Source organism: Prionailurus viverrinus, chromosome B2 (genome assembly GCF_022837055.1).
Source record: "Prionailurus viverrinus isolate Anna chromosome B2, UM_Priviv_1.0, whole genome shotgun sequence".
Classification (NCBI taxonomy): Eukaryota; Metazoa; Chordata; class Mammalia; order Carnivora; family Felidae; genus Prionailurus; species Prionailurus viverrinus.
In genome coordinates this window covers 93,249,344-93,258,161 of record NC_062565.1, presented here as the reverse complement: position 1 = coordinate 93,258,161, position 8,818 = coordinate 93,249,344, and the positions used below count along the sequence as shown (strand labels likewise).

General features: G+C 33.2%; 1 long non-coding RNA gene across 1 annotated transcript; it reads left to right on the top strand.

The window, feature by feature from the left end:
- The first annotated feature begins 307 nt into the window (after positions 1–307).
- On the top strand, positions 308–8,559 carry LOC125166776 (uncharacterized). Its single transcript, XR_007152535.1, has 3 exons — positions 308–333; positions 7,283–7,286; positions 8,345–8,559. It is a non-coding gene; the product is annotated as an uncharacterized LOC125166776 (long non-coding RNA).
- Positions 8,560–8,818: the final 259 nt, after the last annotated feature.

Sequence of the window (8,818 nt, the reverse complement as noted above, 5' to 3'; positions counted from 1 at the left end):
AAAAATCCCTTGATTTTTTTAGGAGAAGGGAAAGAATATGTCCTAGGCATGGATTCCAGCCAAGGACAGGGCAAAATGGCTGGGAAGTCCTTATCCCCAAGATAGAGATGCTGTAACTGTCTGAGAGGAAGGCTTAATTACAACAATAGGAAAAAAAAAAGACGAAAGAATAAAACCAAAAAAGCAAAACATTCAATAACTATGAGATAATATAAAAGGTTTTTTTAAAAGTTTTTATTTAATTCCAGTTAGTTAACATACAGTGTAGTATTAGTTTTAGGTATACAATGCAGTTATTCAGCTCTTCCATACAATATCCAGTGCTCATCACAAGTGCACTCCTTAATCCTCATCACCTATTTAAACTATCCCCCCGCCCCTGCATAACTGAGACAGAGAACAGGGTAGAGAAATATTTGATGCAATGATGGCCATTTTTTCCCCAAATTAATGACAAATCCTATGGATTTAAGAAACTCAAAAAATAGCAAACAGGATAAATATCAAATACACACACATACACACATACATAGTCATATCATATTAAAACTGCTTTAAAGGAAAGACAAAAAGGAAGAGTTCATTGCAGCCAAAACAAGCAAAACTCATTTTTAAAGGGAACAAAGGGAAGAATTAAAACAGACTTCTTATCATAAACTATACAAGCTAGAACACAATGGAATGGCATCTCTTATGTCCTTAAAGAATCAACAAAACAAAACTTTGAAAACAGTATTCTAAACCCAGTGTAAGTAAGTTTCGGAAATGAAGGAACGAATAAAGGCTCTTTCAGGTAACCAAACATTGGGAGAACTCATTGGTAATGTACTTGTAGTTCAATAAATGTTAACAAAAGCCTTTAGGCAGAAGGAATATGATACTAGATAAATACATGAATCTATTTCTTTCTACACAAAAAAATAGAGTGTTAGAAATGAAATGAAGGTAAATGTCAAATTCACTTTTTCTGATCTTTAGTAACACCAAGTGATAACTATCTAAAACAGAGATAATAGCAATATATTATGTGCTTCAAGCATATGTAAATATTAAGTGTATGACAAAGAAATGGAAGGAGGAAATGGGAATGGACTGCTTTAAGCTCCTTAGCCAACAGCAAAGCCTAAGAATTAATAATTGAGATTGGTTAGGTTGTAGTATAAAAATCAATATGTAAAAATCAATTTCATATCTATGTACCAGCAATGGAAAATTGGGTATTGAATTTTTTTAAAAATACCACTTACAATAGCACTAAAAAAAGAGTTGTAGGTGTACAGGTTTGGTATTGATTTTGTTACCTTACAATTCCTAAAATGCAGGTACAATCATGCCCGACTTGCTCCTGGGAATATGTTTCTTTTCCTTTTAACATAAGGTAAGGAATGTTTTTTTCTGAGTTTTTGCTTAAGGTTGTAGAAAATTAAATTTTAACTGTTGAAAACAGAATAATCACACACTAGGGAATTAGGGATTTAAGTGTTTCAGGTGTTTCAGAAAAGCCTTAATAATCTGAAGTTTAACATACTCATTTATATAACACACGAGCTCTAAGACTTTTGAGGTTCACTAATTCTACCCACTGAACTCTAAGAACCCCATGTGCATATTTTCGAGATATCAAATGTATAATCTTGGAACGGTATTTGAAGTACAAAATGCATTTAATGAACTAAAATGATTCAAGAAGAACATATTGCACTTACAACACATACTCTATACTATGGGCTTCTAAAGAGAGGTGGATATGATGCTGTGAAGAAAAGCAATTGCATTCTCAGTAGGTTATCACAGTGTATTTTCAGAAGTTTCTAATTGAAGGCATGCTTCATTTGCGTTGGCTATAAAAAAACCTACATTTGCTCATGATTATGTCTGTAAATGCCCTCATAAAATGTACTCTAGCAAACACACCCGCACACTTGCATATGTGCACATGCATGCACGTAGTCACATTTTGCAATTTACTAAGTAATCTTTTCATGTAGATTACTTCTCATTCCTTTTAGTTTTTTTCCTGAGATCTTTATGAAAATAGAAAGGTTAGACATGAATATAAAGTAATTTAAATATATTTAATTTAATTTAATTAATTTATATTTAATTATATATTATATATTATTATATATTTTATATATTTATATATACATTTTATATATTTATATATAATAAATAATTATATATTATAATTAATTAAATATAAATATACTAAAAATATTAAACAACCCTGTGTTTGATTTATTAAATTTAATTTTAAAATGGGAAAATGTCAGGAAGGAATTCCTAAATTCTGTATTCCATATCTTGATTTTTTTAACCAATGATTGAATGTTTTTCTTTAAAGCATTTTGCTTTGTTTAAATTTGTTTAAAACATTAATACACAGACACATGCACACACATACAGGAACAGGTCATGTATATCTATACACTTTATCTTGTCACTATCTAGTTCCTATCTAGTATGTATATCTATACACTTTATAAAGTGTATAAAGATATACACTTTATCTTGTCACTATCTAGTTCCTTGTTCAGTTCTCATTAAGGAATAAGGAGTGCTTCATAACATGCTCATCATATACTTTCAAGATAGTTGCCCAGAATAATCATTATTATTATAGAAAAATAAAGGACTGAATTGGGAATTGAATATTAATAGTGCCTTTCAGAAGAAAGCTCATCATATCAATCACTGATGGTATTCAGGTTTTTCTTCTCTGCTCTTCAGCTGGAAGTGATTAGAAATCATTGGACACCAAAATAATCTCCATTCCAAATCTCATTGTCATTTACATGATAGGTTATTTGTAATACTGAGAATCTCTACCTAAAAAAAAAAAAATCAACTTTTAGGAATCCTACCCACTTGAAGATGGGACAACTTATTTCAGAAATTAGAAAATACCTCAAGTTTACTGACCAAGAGACATATGCCAAAACATTGGATCTGCCATTTAGTAAGCTTGTGATTTTGAATAAATTACCTAATCCTGTGAGCCTCAGATTCTTCAGAAGTAAAACTGTAAAGCTGATTCATAAACTGAATGCAGAGTAGCAAAACACTAACAGTGGCATTCTTGGTCCATAGTAATATCTAGTCATTGATAAATATTGTGCTATTATTAGAGTGGAAATAGTAGATTATTGGAAAGAGAGAATGAAAGACCTCTGTTAAAACACAGGTTTCATCTGTGTGCTGCAAAAAATTATAGTTTACAGATTATTACTGATGTATTCAAAATATAGAGATATAGAAAATCAAGTCCAAGAAAGTCTTCTGTCCTTAATATCTACAGGGAATGAGCATAGCCACATCCAGGCATTATATATTATAATAATGCATCTGGGAAGAGAGATACGGAGAATTTAGAGCTAAAACACATTCAATTAAGTTATAGAGCTTTCATGCCAAGTACCCATGTTTCTTTAATCTGTACCTAACTTTGCAAATAGAGCTAGATAGGGTGAAGTGTTTTCCTTCTCAAGATTTTTCACACTTACCAGGAAATGAGGAAGAAGGCACACATCATACAAAAAGAAATGCCCAGAGATTTCAAATTGAAATCCAAGACAAGTATGGTCTCCACCAACTACTAAATTAATCACTTGTTTATTTCTTCATTCAATAACTAATTACGGATATGTACTCTGGTACTGGCATCATTCTTGACAGACATTGGAGATACTGTGCCAAGCAAGACAGAAGCTTCTGCTTTTATGGAATAAACATCTATCTGCAAGAATAAATTACACTGTTAGGGTGCCTGGGTGACTCAGTTGGTTGAACATCCGACTTCGGCTCGGGTCATGATCTCATGGTTCCTGAGTTTGAACCCCGGGTTGGGCGCTGTGCTGACAGCTCAGAGCCTGGAGCCTACTTCAGATTCCGTATCTCCTTCTCTCTCTGCCCGCCCCCCCGCTCTTGCTCTCTCTCTCTCACAAATAAATAAACGTTAACAAATTAAAAAAAATAAAAATGAATTACATTGTTGAAATTATTTTATTTATTTGGTAGCTACCACTCTAAGTAATAAAGAGATAAACATAATTTCAGAAAATTATAAAGAAAATGAAGTAGGGAGATTTCTTCATGATCAAGATCAACTTTGGTTTCGATAGTCAGGAAGACTTTTCTGAAGAGGAGACATTGGATCTAAGAACTGCACGAGCAGATTTGAACTTTCAAAGATTTAAAGCAAAGCCCTGAAACTAGAATGCTTTCCCTTATTCTGAACTCCATGATTATTCTGCTCAAAATTCTAAAGATCATGGTGATTGAGGGGAGGCCCTTGCAAATGGACAATATCTCAGATCAAGTCCTAACCTACAAAGAATACCTGAACATGATACAGGAAGCTAAAATTGGTTCAAGGAAATGAGATTTAAAAAGATGCTGAAATAAACTAAAGGAAAAGGAGATCATAAACATGAGACTCAACCACATTCTGCACATAAAGATCAAAGGAAAAGTAGAACAGAAATCCCAATGTCCGAGTCCTGTGGATCATGTATTAATATATGTATTCATTCATGTATGAATGTTTTCATTTCTTCATTTAATTAGCATGTGGGAATTTGTGGCAATAGTAAATCAAGAAAAAGATGACAGGGGCGCCTGGGTGGCGCAGTCGGTTAAGCGTCCGACTTCAGCCGGGTCACGATCTCGCGGTCCGGGAGTTTGAGCCCCGCGTCGGGCTCTGGGCTGATGGCTCATTCTGTGTCTCCCTCTCTCTCTGCCCCTCCCCCCGTTCATGCTCTGTCTCTCTCTGTCCCAAAAATAAATAAAACGTTGAAAACAAAAAAAAAAAAAAAAAAGAAAAAGATGACAGAAAATTCTATATATAGCTATAGAGCTGCACAATCCAATAAAGTAGCTACTAGCAACATGTGACCACTAAAATCAAAATTAAATACAATTAAAAGTTCTGTTTTTCCCACATTTTAAGTTCCCAATATCCAAATGTGGCTAATAGGAACCATACTGAATGACACAAACGGAATGTTTCTGTCTCCACAGCAAATACAATAGGATAGTACCACTTCATAGGTTTAAAAATGAACAAGAGTTTTCCAGTGATAATGTTTTAAATGTTCTGAAATTTAGAAGGCAGTTCGTGTCTATGGATGAATTAATGTAAAATAATAATTATGATAATCTATGTAAAAAGAGAGTATTAAACATAAGCCAGGAGGGTTAAGAACAAAACTCTACAGATTATTCAAAGCAGTAGGAAGAGCCAGTCATCCTGATGGAGATAGGAAAAAGGAGATAAGAGAAAATATGAAATTATCTTTTGTCATAAAAAAACAATGAAAAAAATAGTTTCCTAAAGGATTATTAAAAAACCCTAACAGTTACTGAAGACTAAAGATTAAGAAAAGATGAGTAAATTTGTGGATTAGTAGCTCTAATATATTGGTGTGCACATTTGCAGCACTTTCTTAAATTAGCAGAGTTGAGGATGAGAAGAACTTGGAGGGAACTCTAAAGTGTGGATTTGATAACAACATATTTTAAATTACTTTGGTTCACAGTTTGTAATGGGAAGTGAAATAGTTTTGACATACCTAATGGAGCATGGTTCACATAATATATCTGGTAGGAGATTAAAATGCTATGCCAAAGCAAAGGTTAATTGTCATTTTAACATACCTATATTTACCATACACACATATTACACACACACACACACGCGCACACGCCCGCGCACACACAAACACATACACGTTAGAAGTATAAATGGGAAAATCAGACACCATAGAGCCCCTAATTCACCTCCAGAATATGATTAAGGAATAATAAAATTTCACCATATTTAGACTTAAAGTATCTTTGTTGAAGACACTTTATGCAAAATGAAGCTCACCATCAGTACAAAGAATGTATCATGTAAAACAGCAGTGCAAATGCCAGTTTTGAGATATCTTAAGAGTAACCTGTCGACATTACTTAAAAGAGTAAAATCTTTTTAAAAAAGTAAATACTTGGGAAGGAACAATTATTGTTTAATCTATCATTTAGCAACAGCACGGTGTTGCTACACTAATTAGCAAGCAAGACTTCCTCCAAGGATTATCACTGTTTATCACAGAATAGAGTGACTATGCCCAGACTATCCCATTATAGAGGGTCATGCCTTAAGGAATCAATCATTATTAGTAAGCAAAGCTGACTTAAAAATTATAAACTTCGTTGTATAAAACCTGCTTTCACAGGGCTATTTTTTTTACCCTTCTCACTAAACTCCCTAAGGGAGTTGCACTAAGGGAGTTTACCTTATCCCCTCCTCTTGTCACTGATAGTGTTGGTGGCAGGCTTATAACAATGATTCCTGGAGAAAAGGAAGAGGAACATGATATCTTCAGCCCCATTAATCTAGCACCCATAAAGACAGTCTGTTCCCAGAAGACCCTGTCTGACTAGCCTCTATCAGACCATACCAATATAACTATGATAAGGATACTTGAGGTTCCTTCCCAGATGATTATGTAGATCTCAAGAATGTAGTACCATGTGAGAGGAAGAAATGTAACTCTCATTTAGAGATTGCCTTGTATCATGTAAAGCAGACATCACTAGATGATAACCATCTAGTTAAAGATGGAAGGTGCTCTATGGAAGCCAACTACCTCTTAAGATCTCTCAACTTTGTCCAGGTGTTCAGTTTTTCTTTCCTTTTTCCCATCAATATTTTTCCACTAAATATTTTTCAGTCAGCTACATTCACTCCTCTCGTCTGGGTACTATATTTCTCTTGGATGAAAATACATATTTTGTCTCTTGGTTCTTTTAGCATCATGACCTGGAACAGAACTTTAGCCTTAAGTTAACAAGGTTTGCCTTGGTTCCAAATGGCAGACTTTATCAGGGGAAGATGAAGTCTATTGCAATGAAGTTGCAAATGGATGGTTCAACTTAGTTCAATCTACCCTCCAGAGAGACTATGCCTGTTTTCTTTGTAAGTCACATAAGAAGAAAACAAAACACAATTCTCCAAAACAGGCTTTCTTTCCCCTTGTCAATGTAGTAAGTCTTTTCACGAACTGTTAAGAAATATTGACACAGTTTTGCTTTTCTTTCTTATAAAACAAAAGAAGTATTTAACTACAAACGCCCTTCTCTTTCATATCTAAGTGATATCAGTGCCATGGAGTATTTGGAACATTCTCTTCCTCTGACGAGAACAAGGTGGCACATTGGTGATATAGCTTATGTAAAATGTTATATTAAACGTAAGCAAATAATCATGGAACACTGCGTAGACAGCCAATAAAGACAGCAAAGTATTAAGTAATCACGCAACAAATTTATATTTTTGTTAAATTTAATATTTATACCATAAATTTTACAGAGTTGTATGTAATGGTATGGAAACTGATTTTCAGAACTAACTTTTTTTTCAAACTTATTCAAATCTGTTTATTTATATAAGTCATCATAAACTACCAGCTTTCTTCTATTAAATTGGTAGATAGTTCCATTTAACAAAAAATACAAGTTACAAACTTCATTTCTCCATCATTTTGGAAGTAATTTGAATATCTTAATTTCCTTAGTGAGGAGGTATAACTTAATAATTCTAAGTGAGTTAAATAGGCAGTACATAGAAAAAATTTGTTATTCAATAACTATACCAATCATAATTAATATTTGCAGTAATGACTTAAGTCTTATAAGTATTATACTTAAGTACTATAATGAATTGCGCATTCTAATTTATTATTTTGCTTTCCCAACTGTTAGAAACACTAGTGTAGCAAAGAACTCATTCTTGCAATCTGCTTTGTCGGAAACAAATATTTATACAGCACCTATTCATAATACATCCTTTTTACCAGAGAAAAATGCCTCATTATTATGCTAAACTAATATACTGAGTGTTTAATATTGTTCAACAGGTATATTAATATAATATTTTCTGAGTGGTTTCTCTGTGTTGCATTTTATTCAAATGTATACCTATATTCAAAATGTTTTATTGTACTTGTTAAAAGTACTTGTTTTTACTTTCCTAACAAATATTCCCCCATGTTTAATGGTTTCCTTTATATGTGGGATCATTTTATCAGTGTACTTATGATTTGCAATAAATATTTTTCTTTTCTAGTCTTGTGGATTTTATTATATTACGTTACTTCCCCTCACTCTTTCAGGCCACAAAAATAGTAATTATTCTTGTAATTCTTCACCTTTCATCATTCAAATATCAAAATTGGCAGTTCTTTTTTTGTCCTTGCTTTTAAATTTAAATTTTATTTAGTTAACATATGGTGCAATATTGGTTTCTGGAGTGAAATTCATTGATTCATCACTAACTACAACACCAAATGTTCACCAACAGTACCCTCCTTAGTACCCATCACCCATCTAGCTCATCTCACACCCACCTCCCGCCATCAACTCATAGTTTGCTCTCTATCATTAAGAGCCTCTTGTGATTTGTTTTCCCCTCTTCCCTTCCCCCCCATTTCCATATGTTCATCTGTTTTCTTTCTTAAATTCCACATATCAGTGAAATCATACGGTATTTGTCCTTCTCTGACTGACTTATTTTGCTTAGCATCATACATTTTAGTTGTATCCACATCATATTATCATATGATAATCTTTTTCATCTAGTCATCAGCCCATGGACATTTGGGCTCTCCATAGTTTGACTATAGTTGATAACACTGCTGTAAACATTGGGGTACATATATCTCTTCAAATCTGTATTTTTATATTCTTTGGGTGAATACCTAATAGTGAAATTGCTGGATTATAGGGTATTTCTATTTTCAGTTTCTTAAGAAACTTCCGTACTATTCTCCAGAGT